An 18,490-nucleotide genomic window follows, 5' to 3' on the forward strand; every position below is an offset into this window, starting at 1 on the left:
CGTTACTTCACATTGGATCTGTGTAATGTTCATCACATTATGTTAAAGGGGTATTCTGGCTGCAGCAATGAGAGCATATCACTAGGATATGCCGTCACTTGCTAATAAGTGGTTTTCCGCCTGCTGGGTCCTCCAACGATTGCTAGAATGAAGGAGTAGCGGTATTCTGTTGAGCAACGTGGATCCTTCTAAATTTTTCCCTCCACGTTGCCAAGCCCGTTCTAGTGCTGTGCGGGTTCTGCAATTAGCCCCATTCACTTCAATGAGACTGAATAGTAGTTCTCAGCACAACGCCTGGGCAGGAGCAGTGCCTAGCGGAGAAAACACAGAAGGGGCCTCTGTTCTCGTGATCAGTGGGGGTCCCAGTGGTTGGAACCCCACGATCAGCATGTGGCAATATATACTAGCAATATGCCGGTACTTGCTACTTTAAAGCGCACCTAACATTTCAGATGACTTCAGAATAAGCAGTCATGTGTGTACATGAGGATTAACACTATTTGTAGCCATTACATGACTTGTATTCTGCATTATTTAGCAATTTTTCCGTCTGCAGGCTCTTTCTCTAATTCATATATACAAAAGTCCAGCAGCACCGGCCGAGTGTGGGTGCAAGCCCTGGGCAACCACAGGGCAATAAAGTAGCCTTATTTTTTCACTTGAATCTTTGCAGTGCTGCTCAGTTTATATATATATATATATATATATATATATATATATATATATATATATATAAAATGTGTCTAAGCATCGCAGAGGAGATTATACAGCTTAAGGAGCAGTGTAGTAGAGAATCTAGCTCTGGGGTGAGACCGTAACACTTACTAGGAAGCTGCAACACGTTTGTGTGTGTCTTTCTCACTCTGCTCATGCTCCCCTCTCCATAGACTTCTATGGGCAGCATGTATGTGTCTCTCTGCTCCCTCTCTCCTCTCCATACACTTCCATGGTCAGCAGCATCTGTGTTTCTCTTACTCTGCTACCCCTTCCCCTCTTAATGGACTTGTATAGGCAGGCAGTGTAGTAACACACTCCCACTTCCTGCAGTCCATCTCCTCTGCTCTGTAACTAAGGATGGACTTTGCTTGACAACAAGAGGTGGACAGCCAATTACAGGAAGGGAGACACCTAGTGGAAGTAACTTCACACAGAATTGGCATGGATAAAACAATTCTATTTTAACAGTAAATAAATTCCAAAGTTGTTTTATATGAGGAATACTCCAAGATTAGAATGAGTTGTTAGTGTCCATTTAATCTGGTCAAAGAAAAGACTGGAAACAAACTTCTAACGTGTTGGTACGAATACTGACAATTGGTCTCTTCTGTGCCACTCGTATGTTGGTGAGGCATTAAGGCAAATAGCTAATTTCTCCACATAGTCTGACATGTCCTGTGTTAACGCCTTACTGGGATACAGTTAAGCTGACAGATACTAGGGTTCACTTGGACTCACGCAGTGTCTCCTTCACTGTAGCAGTATGTTCCTTAAGAGAAAAAAGTCTCCCTAGAGGATCTTGTGTCTGCTGCCCGGGCATATATATTGTGAAAATCTTGAGCCGCCATCTATGAGCCTTTGGTTTTTCAGGATTAATTAGATAATGCGCATGAAGGACTTGACCTCTTCTCCACAGCATATTTTCTGCTTTCTATTTCACCTTCCTTTCCCTTTTTCTCCAATATTGCCGCCTTCTGGACTCTGTTTTACCCCTTCTCCCATTTTTTTCACAAAAATTTACATTAAAAAAATGTGCAGAATTATTTTAACTTCCCAGCCTTACAGTTCTTTTGGGGATATTTTTAATATGTTTTAATGCTTAGCTGTGTTGACTTTTGTATAGCATTTAGCAATGTGTTCTTCTTTGTCTAAGTCAGGCCTTGAATAAAACCAAAATGTCTATAGAGGTCATAGTTATTGACCTTGACTTTGTTGTCCCACAAAGACTATTGTTTATAGTTTTAATCCAGCCCGAAATTATAAACCTTTTTGTATTTACATTTATAACAAAAATGCTTATCACCATATATGCCAGGAATAATGTTAGCAGAGCGCCACCTGCTGCTTCTATTCAATAGTCTTCTCTGTCCACCTCAGTAAAGGTACCAAGGTGGACATGCATGCTCCGTATGGCTTCTCTCTCTGCTGCAGTAGGGATCCCTGGGGTGGTGAGTGGGCTGCCTCTAAAGCTGCAGCGTCTTCTCTGCATGTCAGAGGAGATGCTGAGCAAAGGACCAGAGAGTGAGTCAGTGGTACTACAATTGTGCTTGCTTAGCATCCCCTCTGACATGCAGAGAATACCCTGCAGCTTCAGAGGCAGCCCACTCACCACCCTAGGGATCCCTAATGCAGCAGAGAGAGAAGCCACACTGAGCATGCGTGTCCACCTTGGTACCTTTATTGAGGTAGACAGAGAAAAGACTATTGAATAGAAACAGCAGGTGGCGCTATTCTAACATTTCTGGACTATCTGGCGATATAAGCATTTTTTGTTATAGGTGCAAATAAAAAATGTTCATCATTTGGGCTGGATTTAACTATAAACAATATTCTCCGTAGGACAACCCCTTTAAAGATGACCTATTGGCTCTCTTGTATTGTATTCTCTTGTGTTCCCCAGAAATTAACAATTCTAGAGCATCTCTACTTAGAACTCTACATTGTACCATTCCTCTGTTATTCCTCCTACAATTATATGAATAAATTGACAGTCTGACACTGTCCAATCAGTGCTGACATAGTCAGACTGTGTATGGACACACCCCTTGTGCAAGAGGAATGATAACACCCAATTGTCAATTCATACATTTCTAGGAGGAATAAACGAGGAACGACACAATGCAGGGTTCTAAGAGGAAATGCTCCAGAATTGTTATTTCATGGGGAATACAAGTATTTACTAAATCAGACATGTCAGGACAGGTTACATGTCCTCTTTAAACATGCATATTTGACTCGGCCAAACAGGCATGTTCTTTCAATAGGGGAAGGGAGATAGACCCCTCGTTTTCCTGCCAGTTTTGTGACCTGTAAAAAAAAAGATCTAATTTCATTGTCATTTAGAGCATGTACTGTAGCTCCCTCTTCTGGAGGAGTTCATATAAGAGGGCTCCGTTCTCAAGGACCAGCTGTAGAGAGGGAGACTTTTTATTTATATATATATATATATATATATATATATATCTGTTTACCTATGGATCAATTATCATTATCTTATTTTAAAGCACCATAAATGCCAGGGCGCTGTACATATGAAAAAGGGATTCAAGTACATGAAATGAGACATTAAAAACAAGTACAATAAACACGAGGACAGAGGGCCCTGCCTACCGAGACTTACAATCCACCGGGGAAGGAGACAGTAGGTTAGAGTAGGAGCTGTTCATCCGGTAGAGTAGATCTCTCAGTACCTGGCTTTACAGGACCAAAGCCAGAGGTCATGACAACACTCCCTGTTCTGATGTCTTATCAAGTTCAATGTTTCCATAGGGACATTGTATGGACCTGTATCACCATTTACATCAATGTGCACACGTATCTAAGCATCTAAAGCACACGACCGTATTTTTGATCCGTAATTACGGACCCATTAATTTCTATTGGCCACGGGCACCATTCTGTATTTTTACGGATTGGTGTCTGTGCTGAAAAATAATTATAGAACCTGTCCTATTCTTGTCCGTAATTACAGCACAGACTCCCCCATAGAAGACTATGGGCGCTTTCGTAAATACGGACGGCTACGGATGTGCATCTGTAAACCGTCCATATTTACGGAAGTGTTGCTATGCAACATGTTGGCTACCTTTGCAGCCTCCCTCCTTTTTTTTTACGTATCCTACACGGATCAAACACGGATGCATTACAGACCGTATTTGCGGATACCGTTCCGTATATACGTATAACTACGGATCCGTATTTACGGACAGATGAAAATACGGTCGTCTTCATGGGGCCTAAGCTGTTAGAAAGAGGGTGGGGCATGTCTGCCATCTTGGTGCTCCTTTTAAGCGTAATAATACCCGGTAAAAAAAAAACTACCGCCCCTTTTTTTTTTTTTATTATTATTTTGTGCTTTAGTTTATGCATAAGCCTTACTTAGTTTATACTATTACTTCAACATGTCATTACTTGAATGTGTATAGATATTATTACTAATGTTTCCTACCAATTAGGCCACATGCACACGACCTTAAAAAAAAATCTCTAATCATAATACGGTCCGCGGACACCTTTCCGCATTGCTACTGATAGGTGTCCGTGCCGTAGAACTGTGCCAGGAATTATGGAGCATGTCCTATTTTTCGTATTTTACGGGCCATGCTCCCATATGTTCTCTGTATGGGTGAACGGGCCGAAAATGTGGGCTGCGGCCCGTGGCCATCGATGGTTGGCTGTGCCCACAATCGCGGGCCGTGATTACGGGCACGGCCGTGTGCATGAGGCCTTAGCGGTTTATATACTGTGATACTCCTACCAGTTGTTGCACCTTTGTGAATGATACAACTTTTTAAAACTGCTTGTTTTTTTTTATGATTTAAGAAAATAACTAATGAAGAGAAAAATACAATACACTGAAATATATTAGTATTGCAGTGTATGCTACCAGTGATCAAACGATTGCTTCTTCTTGTTCGTTAGGAAGGCTTAAAAAAATGTAAAAAACAGTTAAAAAAAAATAAAAAATTTTTTTATTTCAAAGATAACTTCTATAGCAGCCGTTTTACCACTTAGATGCTGCGGTTAATAGAATCCCCAGCATTTAAAGGGGTTGTCCACCTTCTGACAACTGGGTAGGTCATCAGTATGTCATCGGTGCTGGTCCGACACCCGGACCCCGCACTGATAAGCCGTTCCGGTGGCCTGCGGGCATCGGATGTTGTGGCACATAATGCTATGTACGGAGCCCGAAGCAGTTAGCTCCGTACATAGCATAGCGGCCGTGCTGCCGAACTGCAGGTCCGCTCCTATTCCGTGGCCGGAGCCAACTGCTTCCGGCTCATACGTCCGGTGCTCAGAGGAATCGGACCAGCTGTTCTGTGCGGGGCTCGGGTGTCGGACTCCCACAGATCATGTACTGATGACCTATCCGGTGGATAGGTCATCAGTTGCCAGAAGCTGGAAAACCTCTTTAAGCCCCCTCCGTCAGAACACCCCCCCCCCCTCATCCGTATGCGATTATAATATATAGCAGCAGCACATTTTGCATTTACAAGTATAAAATGTCATAGATATTTAAAACACAAATTAAACACACGAGAGATCCTGCACATAGAAGCTTACAGTCTAAGGGTATGTTCACACGGCGGGGGTCCGTAACGGCTGAAATTACGGGGATGTTTCAGCCTGAAAACATCCCCGTAATTTCAGCCGTACCGGCATGTGCAGGCGCTTGAACGCCGCGTCAATTACGGCCGTAATTAGCGCTGCTATTCATTGGAGTCAATGAATAGCGGCTCCAATTACGGCCAAAGAAGTGACAGGTCACTTCTTCTACGCGGGCGTCAATTTACGCGCCGTCATTTGACAGCGGCGCGTAAATATACGCCTCGTGTGAACAGACAAACGTCTGCCCATTGCTTTCAATGGGCAGATGTTTGTCAGCGCTATTGAGGCGCTATTTTCGGGCGTAATTCGGGGCAAAAACGCCCGATTTACGTCCGTAAATAGGCCGTGTGAACATACCCTAAAGGGGTTGTACAGGATTAGAAAAACATAGCTGTTTTCTTCTAGAAACAGCGCCACATCGGTCCACAGATTGTGTGTGGTATTGCAGTTCTGATTTATTGAAGTGAATAGGGCTGAGGTGCTTTTTGAAAGAAAGCAGCCATGTTTTCTAATCTTGTACAACCCCTCTTGTCAATACGTATCACACAGATCATGAATACGGTGCTAGTCGTTTTCAATAGGGCCACGCATACTTCCACATACAAAGATTATTTTTTTTATACTTTGCGTAAAAAAAAATAATATTCTCCATTATGTTTCCTCTAGCTGCAATTTTTTTTAGTGCTTCTAGGCAAAAACTCATTCTATGATATGGCGCCCCAAACAGAAATTTGCGGGCCACAATACGGTTCTGAATTCTGGACCAAAATGTGCCCAGTCATCAGAATGAGGCATTAAATTGCTATAATGGAGCAGTACCATCAAACTGGCACAAAAGTTAGAATGGTTATCTGGTGTTAGATAAAAGGGCCCCCTAAAACGCCACCATTGTGTATGGGCTGTGATTAGTATTACAGCTCAGCCACATTCAAGTGTCCAGAAGTGTGGCGCTATTTCAGGAAGAAATCCATGTTTTTCTAATTTTGTACAACCCCTTAAAAGGGTTTTCCTATCAGGACAAGCCCTGTCCATATGCTTTATTAGGACATATGGATGTCGTGGAGGGGTCCCCTTCTCGGCAATCGCCTCTATAAGCCTGAACGGAGAGTCGCTCTATAAGAGGGGATGCCACTCTGGCAGACCTGGGACGTCCATGCATTACATGGATAGCCATTTGTTTAACCAAAATGTCAAGCTACACTTTTTTTTAATTTTTTTAAAAAGGGATCATCTTCATGGGTCAAAAGGACCAGATAGGTGCTGAATTAACAAATGTTTTGGATTATCAGACTGTAACAGAAGAGTATATAAAGTTTACTTGTAAGGGCTCATTCAGACGAGGGTATATCACGTTCGTGTGACGGCCGTTAAAACAACGGACTTGCGTATTTCAATGGGGCCGTTCACACGACTGTTGTTTCAACGCAGCGTGTGAAGATCCGTGAAAAAAAAAAAGACATGTCCCATTTTTTTGCGCTTCATGCATCCCTCCATAGACTCTAGTCTATGGGGGATGCGTGATAATGCGTCCCACATGGGTGCACGTTTGGCGAGAAGAACGCCAGTTGGCCACGTTCGTGTAAATGTACCTTAAGGGTAGAATACAAAATAGCAAAAAAGACATCATACGATATTTCACATTTTGCATGCAGTGCAATAACTTCAAGGCGTATAAAGATACAAGTGCATAAAATCAAAGATAGGAGGTATTCTCCCAAACAGCAAAAAAAAAAAGAAAAGAGGAAATATAACATCCAATGGCAAATAACAGCACAATATCCAGATTCAAATTCAAAAGTAGTGCAATATGTAGGGAAACCAGTCCCAAAAAACAAGTAAGAATGACAATTTTAAGGCTGGGTTCACACGAGCACATTAACGTCTGTAATGGACGGACGTATATCGGCCGGAAGTCCCGGACCGAACTCAGTGCAGGGAGCCGGGCTCCTAGCATCATACTTATGTACGACGCTAGGAGTCCCTTGCCTCTCCGTGGAACTACTGTCCCGTACTGAAAACATGATTACAGTACAGGACAGTTGTCCTGCAGAGAGGCAGGGACTCCTAGCATCGTACATCGGACGTTAATGTGCTCGTGTGAACCCAGCCTAAGTGTTAATTCCCCCGACATGTTTCTGCTCAGTTTTCTGGTTTTGTGAAATTCTAAATTGTTACAGCTCAGCTCTGGATTATAACACTTCATAGATTATTATGTCGGATTAAAAATATTTCACTGAATATGGCTCTTTTTACATTTTGCTTGGAACCTTCTCTAAAAAGGTCTGAGATTAGAAGAAAGGTTCTACTTTTTTTGTTCCTAGAAACAGCGCTACTTTTGTCCATGGGTGATGTCCGGTATTGCAGCTCATCTCCATTCAAGTGAATTTTGCCTAAATTGCAATACCATATGTTGCCTATAGACGAATGGTGGACAGTGGTGTTTCTGGGCACAAAAAAAGCAGTCCCTTTTTTTCGAATGTTTTTGTCTGGGTCTCTTTTCTGTAGTTTAGGTAATCTAACACAGAATACAGGTCCTATGTTGAATTTTGTGACGCGTGGAAAAAGCTGAGCAGTGCCAATAAGGTCGGGAGGAGAATGTTCAGGTTGCCAATCACAATTTGTGTCTAACTAAACTGGATTTCCTTTTAAAATGGTTAACTGCAGTTAAAAAATGGGTTTCCTTTTTTTTTTCAGAAACAGCGCCACTCTTGTTCATAGGCTGTGAATGGTACTGCAGCACAGTTCCGTACACTTCAATGGGAATGAGTTGCATTACCAAACACAGCCTAGGGACAAGAGTGGGGTTGTTTCTGGAGGAAAAAAAACCAAACCCTTTTTTGTTATCCCCCTTACAACCTCTCTAACCTGGCGCATATAAATGTATATATGTAAGTATATGTAGGGATTGACTCAGGGATGGTTCGTGCTTAAAATGTCTGCAGGGAGAGAATAGGGATTTAAAATAAAATTACTTGAAGGACCGGACTGACAAGTCCTGAGGCTGCAAACACAGTTTATTCACTTTCTGTTTCATTTCTCTTTCCAGGCTCCAGCACTGAGGATCTGCCCAGTTCCCGACATCACAGAGCCCTACTACAGCTGGCATTACAGAATTGTTCAATTCAAGAATAGGAAAGCGGACGCGGCTTGTGGGATTTGGCATCGACACAATTAGTTCTGGGTAAGAAAGATTTGCTTCATACGATTTTTCTATTTCAAAATGTTTATATTGAGATTATCTTGTTATATATTTCTATTTTTCAGTTAAAAAAAAAATAATAATATATAAAGTGTAGAATAGTAAAACGTTTCAGATTATCACACCAGTTCAATAATAAAATACTGCAGTCAAATATCACAAACATTATACATGAGGATATAATAAAGCAATCAGTATAATGAGCAGGTATCAAGAGACAGCGGGTGATGGAGGTCATGGACGCTGAGACCAATGGGCGAAGCAAAAAGATCCCGTGGGACTTGTTCAGATTTGCGGTGAAGACAAAATAACCTGACTAGACCAAGCGAGCGAGTATATGGAAAACAGAACATGTCAGATAACCACACTGGGCCTGGGCGATATCAGATGGTGATAAGTACGAATGGGTGTAGCCATTCCAAGCTTGCCAGATCCAAAGAAATTTGTCATGGTATCTAATAAAATACTAGAGAGCTTAACATTCATCAAGAATCCATCCATCCAAGCCTTAAAGAGGCTCTGTCACCACATTATAAGTGCCCTGTCTCCTACATAAGGAGATCGGCGCTGTAATGTAGGTGACAGTAATGCTTTTTATTTAAAAAAACGATCTTTTTTAACAACGTTAGGAGCAATTTTGGTTTATGCTAATGAGCTTTCTTAATGCCCAAGTGGGCGTACTTTTACTTTCGACCAAGTGGGCGTTGTACAGAGGAGTGCATGACGCTGACCAATCAGCATCATGCACTCCTCTCCATTCATTTACACTGCACTAGCGATATAGTTATATCACTATGTGCAGCCTCATACACAAACCCTAACATTACTAGTGTCCTGATAATGAATACACATGACTCAAATAAGTCGAGTCGCTTCTCCCCTTATGTAAATCTACCCTCCCAAAGCAGACACTGAAACAGAGTTGGATTTTAATGGCCACAGCAGCCGTTTATTATTTAAATAACAATAACTTTATATACCATAATTTTTGAATCCCCAAAAAAGGGGATACATCATAACAACAAATAACCCACTGCGACCCTATCAGGGTCATAACATTATAAACCAACCAGAATGACAGGGGCAAGTCCTTGAAGCCACCGATACTTAATTTTGGCCATCTGCCCACAAATACCTTACCCCCAGCCGTAACCCGGCCCAGGAGCACCAAATTACCTTTTTGCAGATGACCACCATATATATATAAATATATATAACCCAGCTTTCAAAAGGGGTAACACCCTAAGAAGCCGACAAATTGGGGGTGCATCCCGTGATGCATTCCCCCCCACCACTTTTTACGACCTACTTCAAGGACTCCCCCCCGCCAAAGCGAAACAGGCCTTGACCACCTCACGCCTGCGGGCTCCTCCACACTCCCACCACTCGCTCAATTCCATCGGTCAAAGCCAGACTCCACATATCCATCCCCACCTCATTGAGGTGCACACCGTCCTCTCTCCAGTAGCTGCCTGTCCCAGCCTCCAGATCCCAGTGGCGCACCGCAACCCCACCATTACGCGTCACGAAGCTCGATATGGCCCTATTAGCCTTAATGCGAGCCTTGTTAATTTTTCCCACAGAACGGGCCATCCGCCAGTTCTTCCTAGGGACCATCTCAGACCACACCGTCACCAATTTAGGATAAGTTGCCCATAAGCAGAGCAAATCATGCTTGACGTCCCGTACCAACTCCCGGAAAGGGCGTATACCCAAATCGCTGCCTCCCACATGCAACACCAGTACCTCCGGCGCCCTGTCAAGCAGTACAAAATTGTGAAACTCGGGCAATACCCTGTTCCATGTCATTCCCCGTATACCCATCCACCTCACACCCGCCGCGTCCCGCGGAATCCTGAGCTGTCGACCGTCCGGCCGTACATCCGCGCGAAGGGCACCCCAGTACACAAAAGAATGTCCCATAATCCACACCATGCATGAGTCACGGCCTGCAAAACAAATGAAGAACATACACGCACCACCTCTTGCTGCCGCGTACCATTAATACTCAGGCGGAAACGCACGCACCCGGAACATGCTATACATCAATATATCACAACATGTTCAAGCGCACATAAGAACGGAAACGCGCCGACTCCCAACGCCCTATCCGCTGCACGCCTGCATCATCTAAACCCCATCTCACCGCCTCCGTCGCTGCCCCTATACGGAAAGAATGAGACGAGTATTGCTCTGCCTGCACCCCGCTAGCCACCAGACACTTTCTGAAAACCGAAATAAACTGATACCGCGACAGAAACGAGCCATCCTCGTGCCGCAGCAACGGCCCGTCTGAGAGATCTAAACCCGCCAAGTACTCCTTGACACACAACACTGGACAAACCGGATTCTTTGGGACCGCCAGCAAAACCACTCGACGTCCTGCCCCTCCTTGGTCAGTTTTGGACCTTCGCAATACTATCTCCACCCTGTCTTCATACAAATCGACATTATCCTGCAACAAGCCCCCCGCTCTCACCGAACTGGGGGAAACCAATTCCCCTACCCGAAAAGCTCCAAAAAAGGCTAACGCAAAAGCCAACCGGAAAAGCTTGCTCTCATACTCTGAACGACACACCTGCCGCACCACCACCTCCAGGGAACACAACAATTGAAATGACACGGGACGCCTCTTATCCCTCACCACTACACCCCGTCTCAGCCCTTTCAATGCCTGGCCCACCAAAAACCGCTTCGTGATATCTGCCAACCCCCGTAACTTACAACCGAAAGCAATGGCCGCCACGAAGCGATTAACCTTAGCGACCGTGCAACCCCGGGCGAACGCATCCCCCAACCAAAACAGCAAGGCCACCATCCTATCATCATCCGAGCACACATCCCCCAAAGATCTCACCCACTCCTCCCATTGCCTCCATCCAGCCGCATACGACGACCACGTCGCACTGGCCAGTGAACGTTTAATCAATGCACCTGCCGCCTGGATACCAGCTCCCACAGATGACTGGGACAGTCCACCCCTGTTAACTCCGCGTCCGGGACCAGCTGCCGGAAACGATCCCACTGCGAGCGAGAAAGCGCGTCAGCAATACAATTCTCTACCCCGGGAACATGCACCGCCACCACCCATGCATTTAAACTCAAACAGGAAAGCACCAACTGACGCAACAAGCGAACCACTGGAGGGGACGACGCCGAAGTATTATTTATAGCCATCACCACCCCCAAATTGTCGCAATGAAAACGCACTTTTTTGTCCCGGAACCTGTCTCCCCAAATGGTGACCGCCACCACGATGGGAAACAGTTCGAGTAGGGCCAAGTTACGCGTCAGTCCCGCCTCCACCCATGCAACCGGCCATTTTCCCGCGCACCATTGACCTTTAAAGAACGCCCCGAACCCCACCGCCCCAGACGCGTCAGTGAACAATTCCAAATCGAAGCTATCTAACGCCCGGGACATCCAAAGAGAGCGCCCATTATACTGTGCCAGAAAATGGAGCCAGACCTGTAAATCTTCCCTGTGCTCTGCAGCCAGACGAATGAAATGATGGGGTTCCCGAACCCCCGCCGTCGCCGCTGCCAACCGCCGACAAAAAACCCTGCCCATCGGCATGATGCGGCAAGCAAAATTCAACTTCCCCAATAAAGACTGCAATTCACGTAGCGTAATTTTCCTAATCCGACACGCTCGCTCCACTACCAACTGCAAATCCCCCAACTTATCCTCCGGCAATCTGCACTCCATTGCTACGGAGTCGATAGTAATTCCCAAAAAACAAATGGTCGTCACCGGACCCTCAGTTTTTTCCACCGCCAAGGGTACACCGAACTCCCTTGACACCCAATTGACCGTCTCCAACAAATTTGCGCAAACCCCCGAACACGACGGGCCAACGCACAAGAAATCGTCGAGATAGTGAATAACTGATTCCACCCCCGCGACCTCCCTGACTACCCATTCCAAAAAAGAACTAAACACCTCAAAGTACGCGCACGACAACGAACAACCCATGGGAAGGCATCGATCAATGTAATAATCCCCTTCCCAATAACATCCCAACAACCTCTGGCTGTCCGGATGAACCGGCAACAAACGAAACGCCGCTTGAATATCAGTTTTTGCCATCAGAGCCCCTCTTCCGTAACCACGTACCAACGCTACCGCCGCATCAAACGACGTGTAGACCACAGAACAGAGATCCTGGTCAATGCCATCGTTAACCGACGCCCCCTTCGGGAAGGACAAATGCTGAATAAGCCGGAATTTGTTACCTTCTCGTTTTGGAACCACCCCTAACGGTGACACCACCAAACCTGGAACTGGGATCGTGCTAAAGGGGCCCGCCATTCTGCCCAGATCAATCTCCTTCCGGATTTTTTCCGAGACTACCCCCGCATGCTGATATGCCGACTTAAGGTTGCGCTGCGTGAAAGGGACCTCATGCAAAGGGGGCGGAATAACGAAACCGTAACCAAAACCTAAACTAATCAACCGCGCCCCCTCCTTATTGGGGTACCTACTTAGAAAGGGGGCCATCTTTATGAGTTTCACCGGAGTCTCCCCCATAACCAGACGCACCGCTGGCTCCCCCTTGTCGTTTACCCTTCTTAAAACATTTAGACGCTCCATGTGACTGCCCGCTGCAATGTGAACACGCATGCTTGAATTTACACGTCGCTCCAAATTTGCACTGCCCCTCATTGAACTGCCAACACGTCCCAAATTTTGAACCTGAGGCCTGACTACCCCCGCCGGAAGTTCCTGCTGCATTCCCGCTCCCGGGAAAGGACTGCCCCTGCTTATAAAGTGCCGTCACTTTCAACCATAAGGCTATGTCCTTATGGTCCCACCGTATATTCGGCCGCACCGCTTTCCTCTGCCGAAACTGCTCATCGTAACGAAGCCAGGCCTGGCCCCCATAAACCCGATGCGCCTCCCCCACCGCATCCAAATAACAAAACAAGCCGGAACAATTATCTGGCGCCTTTTCCCCAATAACGCTCGCCAAAATTGCAAAAGCCTGCATCCAATTGACGAACGTTTTTGGAATCAACCTGTACCGTCTCTTTTCTTCCTCATCCTTTTTTGTTTCATCCCGCTTCACCTTATCTAAATTAAACTTCTCCAGCGGAAGCAAGGAAAAAATCTCCACATACTCGTCCTTCCAAATCCTTTCCTTTACCTCCTGCTTTAAATGCGCCCCTAACGGGCCCTCATAACAAACATAAACCTCCCCGCGCGCACGATCATCAAGACGCACCCTATCAACCTCCTTTGGCGAGTCTGTTTGAACCGCCGCCGCCACTGCCACCGCTGCCCCGGCATTCAACCCCCCACCGTTTTGACGAACCGGAGCGCTTCCAACACTGCCCCCCCACACCGCGGCCGGCGCCACACCTAACGATTCTTGGGAAGGGGAACCACCTAGCCGCCCCACTAACACTTTTAAACATCCCACTAACTCCGCCAAACTATCCCCCGCACCCGCCTGTAGCGACGGGACCCCCGACTCCGCCGCGACGCCCACCGCCTCGACACCCTCTACACCGATACCCGACATCAATAAAGCTGGAAATGGTAACGTAGGTGTCAACTCACCAGGCTGCCCAGGGGCTGTGAACCCGTCAGCCGGACCCCCATGTCCACGTGGAGAGGCCCGCCGCTCACCGTCCTCCAATGCTCCGGACTCCCTCTGGCGCTGTCCGCATTCGCAATGTGTGCACGGGGAATTCCGATTTTCGTCTGAGTAAAGGGGGGGTGACATCGCATCATCCAATTGGCCGAGGTCCAGTTCATGCCTCATCCGTCCCGCTGAACCAGCTCCAAGCTGTTCCGTCCCTGGCACTCCAACCACCGACCTCATCCTGCGACCTCTGGTCGTTTCCACCTCGACGACACCATGAGCCGACCCTCTGGCTGGCACATCACCATGCAGGGTCGCCGTTGCCCTTCCGCCACGTGCTGAAGAAGGAGAGGATGTGACCGGAAGTGAAGGCCGCGTCCTCCTCGCCGCTGCCGCCAGGCGCTGCCGCGTTTTGGGATTCCTCCCAGGACCAGACGAAAGAGCAGCGGCAGGCCGCCCTGGGGTCTGGCCTGCAGGGTCCACTGATGGGCTCCTCTTGCGCCGCCGCGCCCGCGGGATGTCTTCAGGACTCAGCCTTGCGGGCGGGCGCGAGCGCCTCGTGCTGCGCGTCACGCCGGGAGTGCCAGCCCTGGCCTGAGTCATGGGGGAAACGGGCTCTCCTCTTCTCCTGCCCGACCCCCTTGTACGCCGGTCCTGTACCTCGGCCTGCTCCAGCAGCCCCGCGACCACCGGCATGACAGAGCGCTCCCCGCTTGCTCCAGCCGACTCTGCTCGCTCCTGGACCGGAGCGCCCGATTGTCCCTGCAGCAGCGTCGCTACTCGTGCTCCGAGCCATCCAGGACCCTGAGAGGCTGCCGCGGCCCGCAACAGCTCCATAGCCTCCTCATCAGACGCAGCAGGGGTAACAAACATGTTCCTGCTTCTGTGTCCTGGCGAAGAGAGGGAGAGCACAAACAGGAAACAGGTACATCCCCTTCAATCCCCACCCCTTCTCACTCAAGCCCTCCTGCTGTCCCCCCCCCCTTTCCTCTCATAGGCCAGCCAACTCTGTGTCCCTCCCATCTATTTTAGTCATGGAGGCCTTCCCTTATTCCTTTTTTCTTCTTTCAGTACGGCCTCTTCTTGACCATCCAGCCTGGACGTCATGTGTACTCAGAATCCTGATACTTCTGAATCTTTTCTGTGAGATTCCGGCAAGTGAAACGAAATCTCGTTTAGCTCCGTAATCTCGCGAGATTTGGTTTCACTTGCCGGAATCTCACAAAAAAGATTCAGAAGTGTCAGGATACTGAGTACACATGACGTCCAGGCTGGATGGTCATGTGTATTCATTATCAGGACACTGATAATGTTAGGGTTAGGGTTAGGGTTTGTGTATGTAGCTGCACATAGTGATATAACTATGATATAGTCCTGGAGAGCAGCAGGGATTAGTAGGCCACCGGGAAAGTGCAGACAGGGAGCACAGTAAGATGCTTGCAGCCTGGAAGAGAGACATGCCGCTGGACAAGGTTTGAGACCCAGCGGCGAGGACCACCAGAAGGAGTGGGACCCGCTGCCAGCGTTATATATAGCTTTATTCATTTATCTTAGGCTCTGTTTACACCGGGAAAAGAGGGAAGGGACCAATGCCAATGGAATATGTAATCACTACATAAACGTTATTAGTAAAAAAATTTTTTTAGAGCCACGTGTATAAAAACTGTTCTAAAAAGAGGGTCCATATTGCCCATAGCGACCAATTACATTTCAGCATTCATCTTCCCTTAGCTTATTTTAAAATTACAATTCTATTGATTGCAATAGTTTTATGCATGAGGCCCATAGACTTTACAAGGAAGAGAAGGCAAACAATCCCAACTGGACAAAATGCCAGGAGCAAGAAATGTCTTTTTATACCCATATCTATTACATATATGACACTGATGTCCTTTTAAATATTAGAAGTGCCTTTATTTTTACACTATATATTGTGAATTTTTCGATTTTTCAGTGAATTTATTCTTGTAATTATGGAGATAAATTATTTTTTTACAGCCTCAATAATTATCTGATCGACCATACAACGTTCCAAGATTGCGCTGCACTTACCATAGACCTGACGATGGCACTCTTTCTCTGGCATCAGTGACATCATTTTGTGGATAATCACCTATTTTCTATAGGGTATGTTTAATGTATAATTATATAAAAAAAATAATATTTATTTTTAAATCCAGTAATAACACTACAGAGGTAAAGTTCCCAGAGTCCAATTCCACGCCACTACCTTTCCTCACACTACCTTTCCTCACATTACTTCAGTATTCCGTTTTTCATGATTCTGACACGTTATACCTGTAGATACGCAGGGGCACATTTGTCAAATGAAATGCACCAACGTGGTGTAATGTGGGTATTTAAAAAAAAAAAAAATAATAAAAAAAATCCATTCTCCCCTACCCTGGTACTCCTATAGCCACACGTCCCTGCTCTCCCACTGAGCCCCTGGGGAGATGTCTTGTCCCTTGTCCATGCCTGTGATTGGCTGTAGCAGTCATATGGGACAAAACGTTATCCGAGGGAGCCGGCTCAACACAGACCAGCCGGGGACGCCTCGCTATGGGAGTGCCAGGAGAAGTAATTTCTTTTTTCATCATGCCAAAAGGAAGTAACGTAAAGTCAACATTATGGATTGGGGTTCTCCCCCACAGTCTTACAACAGAACTGAGATTTTTGGTTGTTTAGAGGTTTGGACACAATCTTAGCATTTCACTAGAATTGTAGATAACTAGTTCTTATGGATCTAGTAAATCAGACATGTGATCCATGCATCATATTCCTTCTTTTCCCAAAAGCACTTGTCCACTTTTTGTTGGAAGGGTCCCTGATGATAAGCTGATCACAGGTTGTCCCACTGCTGGGACCACCAGTGATCAGCAGTAAATTGTAAAAAAAAAATTATAATATTTTTTAATCTCCCTTTAGCGCTACCGCAGGGGAAATAAAGTATTACACAGTTCCCACTTGTGTCTACCAATTGTATTTTGTGCTGTCCTTCATAGCACTTAAATCATTTTAATGTGTCATAGGTTGGGGGCAAATGAGTTATGCGTGGCTATACTTGATATAAATCCACAAAACAATCATTACCCTAAATTCTTTGTACCCATTGACTACTATAGTTACAAAAAGACAACTTTTATTTATTAGATGTTGTTATTATTATTATATTATTATATTATTATTATTATAATGTTATTTCTTTTTGTATTACCAGAACTACAGAGTCGGAACAGATGGAGAAATTCAGACAACCAATGTTTTTTGCCCAACCTTTATCCCGTTCCCCACTTTCAAAGCTCAAATCAAGTCAAAAGGACCATTCCCATTGGATGATGTACTTTAAATGGCCAAGCACTTTCATGTCTATGGTCATGGAGCTTGGACGGAGCCTTCAACAAATGATGGTTTCTTTGGTAGGCTTCCTCATAGGGTGTAGTGAAATATTATTTCTCCTTGCCCATGTCTTTAGGGGCTTGTATGATATTCTAGAGTCCGTCGTGATCTTTGTGCTGTCAGCATGTAATATAATCTGGCTTATCATCATATCCTCTCTAGTTATCATAGTCAGCATATGGAAGTTTCTGTTCTATACCCCAGGCCTGGTTTACATTATTTTTGACATATGCTCTTCCATCCTGCGTGCAATATTTGTAGTATTCATCACTATAATGAGCTATGTTTTACTCTTTATATCACTTGTGATTTTGGTTTCTATACTTTCGAATGCAAATAAGTATTCAGACATTACAGAGCAGAAATTTCACACATGACTAGTATCAGTCTCTAGCAATATATTATTATTGAAGAATAAAAACAAACAGTGAAGATGTTTTACCTTAACCCCTTCCCGACCACCCCATGTAGATTAACAGGCTGCAGAGCTGGTCCTTGTGCCTGCAGCCCATTAATCTACGTGTGCTCCTAACAGAGCACACAGGCGCTCCCCGCAGCCTGGAATTTCTCTCCCAGTACAGGCTGCTACTAACAGCCTTAGTACTGGGGGAAAACATTGGGTCGGGTCGGATCACAGACGTGATCCCTGCCGATTAACCCCTTAAATGCAGAGGTCAATGGTGACCGGCGCATTTAAGTTGTTATAATAACATCGGCACCCCGATACGCGATTGAGGGGGGCGATTGTTGCGATGGCAACCGGAAGCGTAACAAAGGCTTCCGGTCTGCCATCTATGGAAGGCGATTAGTGCGAAACTGACAGGCATAATACCCTGCAATACATAAGTATTGCAGGGTATTATAACAACGATCCAACAATTGGATCTGCAAGTCCCTAGTGGGACTAAAAATAAACATTACAAAAAAAATGACAAAATTTAAATTTCAAAATAATAAAATTAAAAAAAATCGCCCTTTTT

At 45.7% G+C, this 18,490-nt stretch overlaps 1 long non-coding RNA gene across 1 annotated transcript; it reads left to right on the forward strand.

Moving 5' to 3' along the window:
* The first annotated feature begins 8,373 nt into the window (after positions 1 to 8,373).
* On the forward strand, positions 8,374 to 17,527 carry LOC142658819 (uncharacterized). The gene is made up of 3 exons (XR_012850191.1): positions 8,374 to 8,506; positions 16,110 to 16,238; positions 17,332 to 17,527. It is a non-coding gene; the product is annotated as an uncharacterized LOC142658819 (long non-coding RNA).
* Positions 17,528 to 18,490: the final 963 nt, after the last annotated feature.

The sequence above is a fragment of the Rhinoderma darwinii genome, chromosome 8, assembly GCF_050947455.1.
Source record: "Rhinoderma darwinii isolate aRhiDar2 chromosome 8, aRhiDar2.hap1, whole genome shotgun sequence".
NCBI lineage: Eukaryota > Metazoa > Chordata > Amphibia > Anura > Rhinodermatidae > Rhinoderma > Rhinoderma darwinii.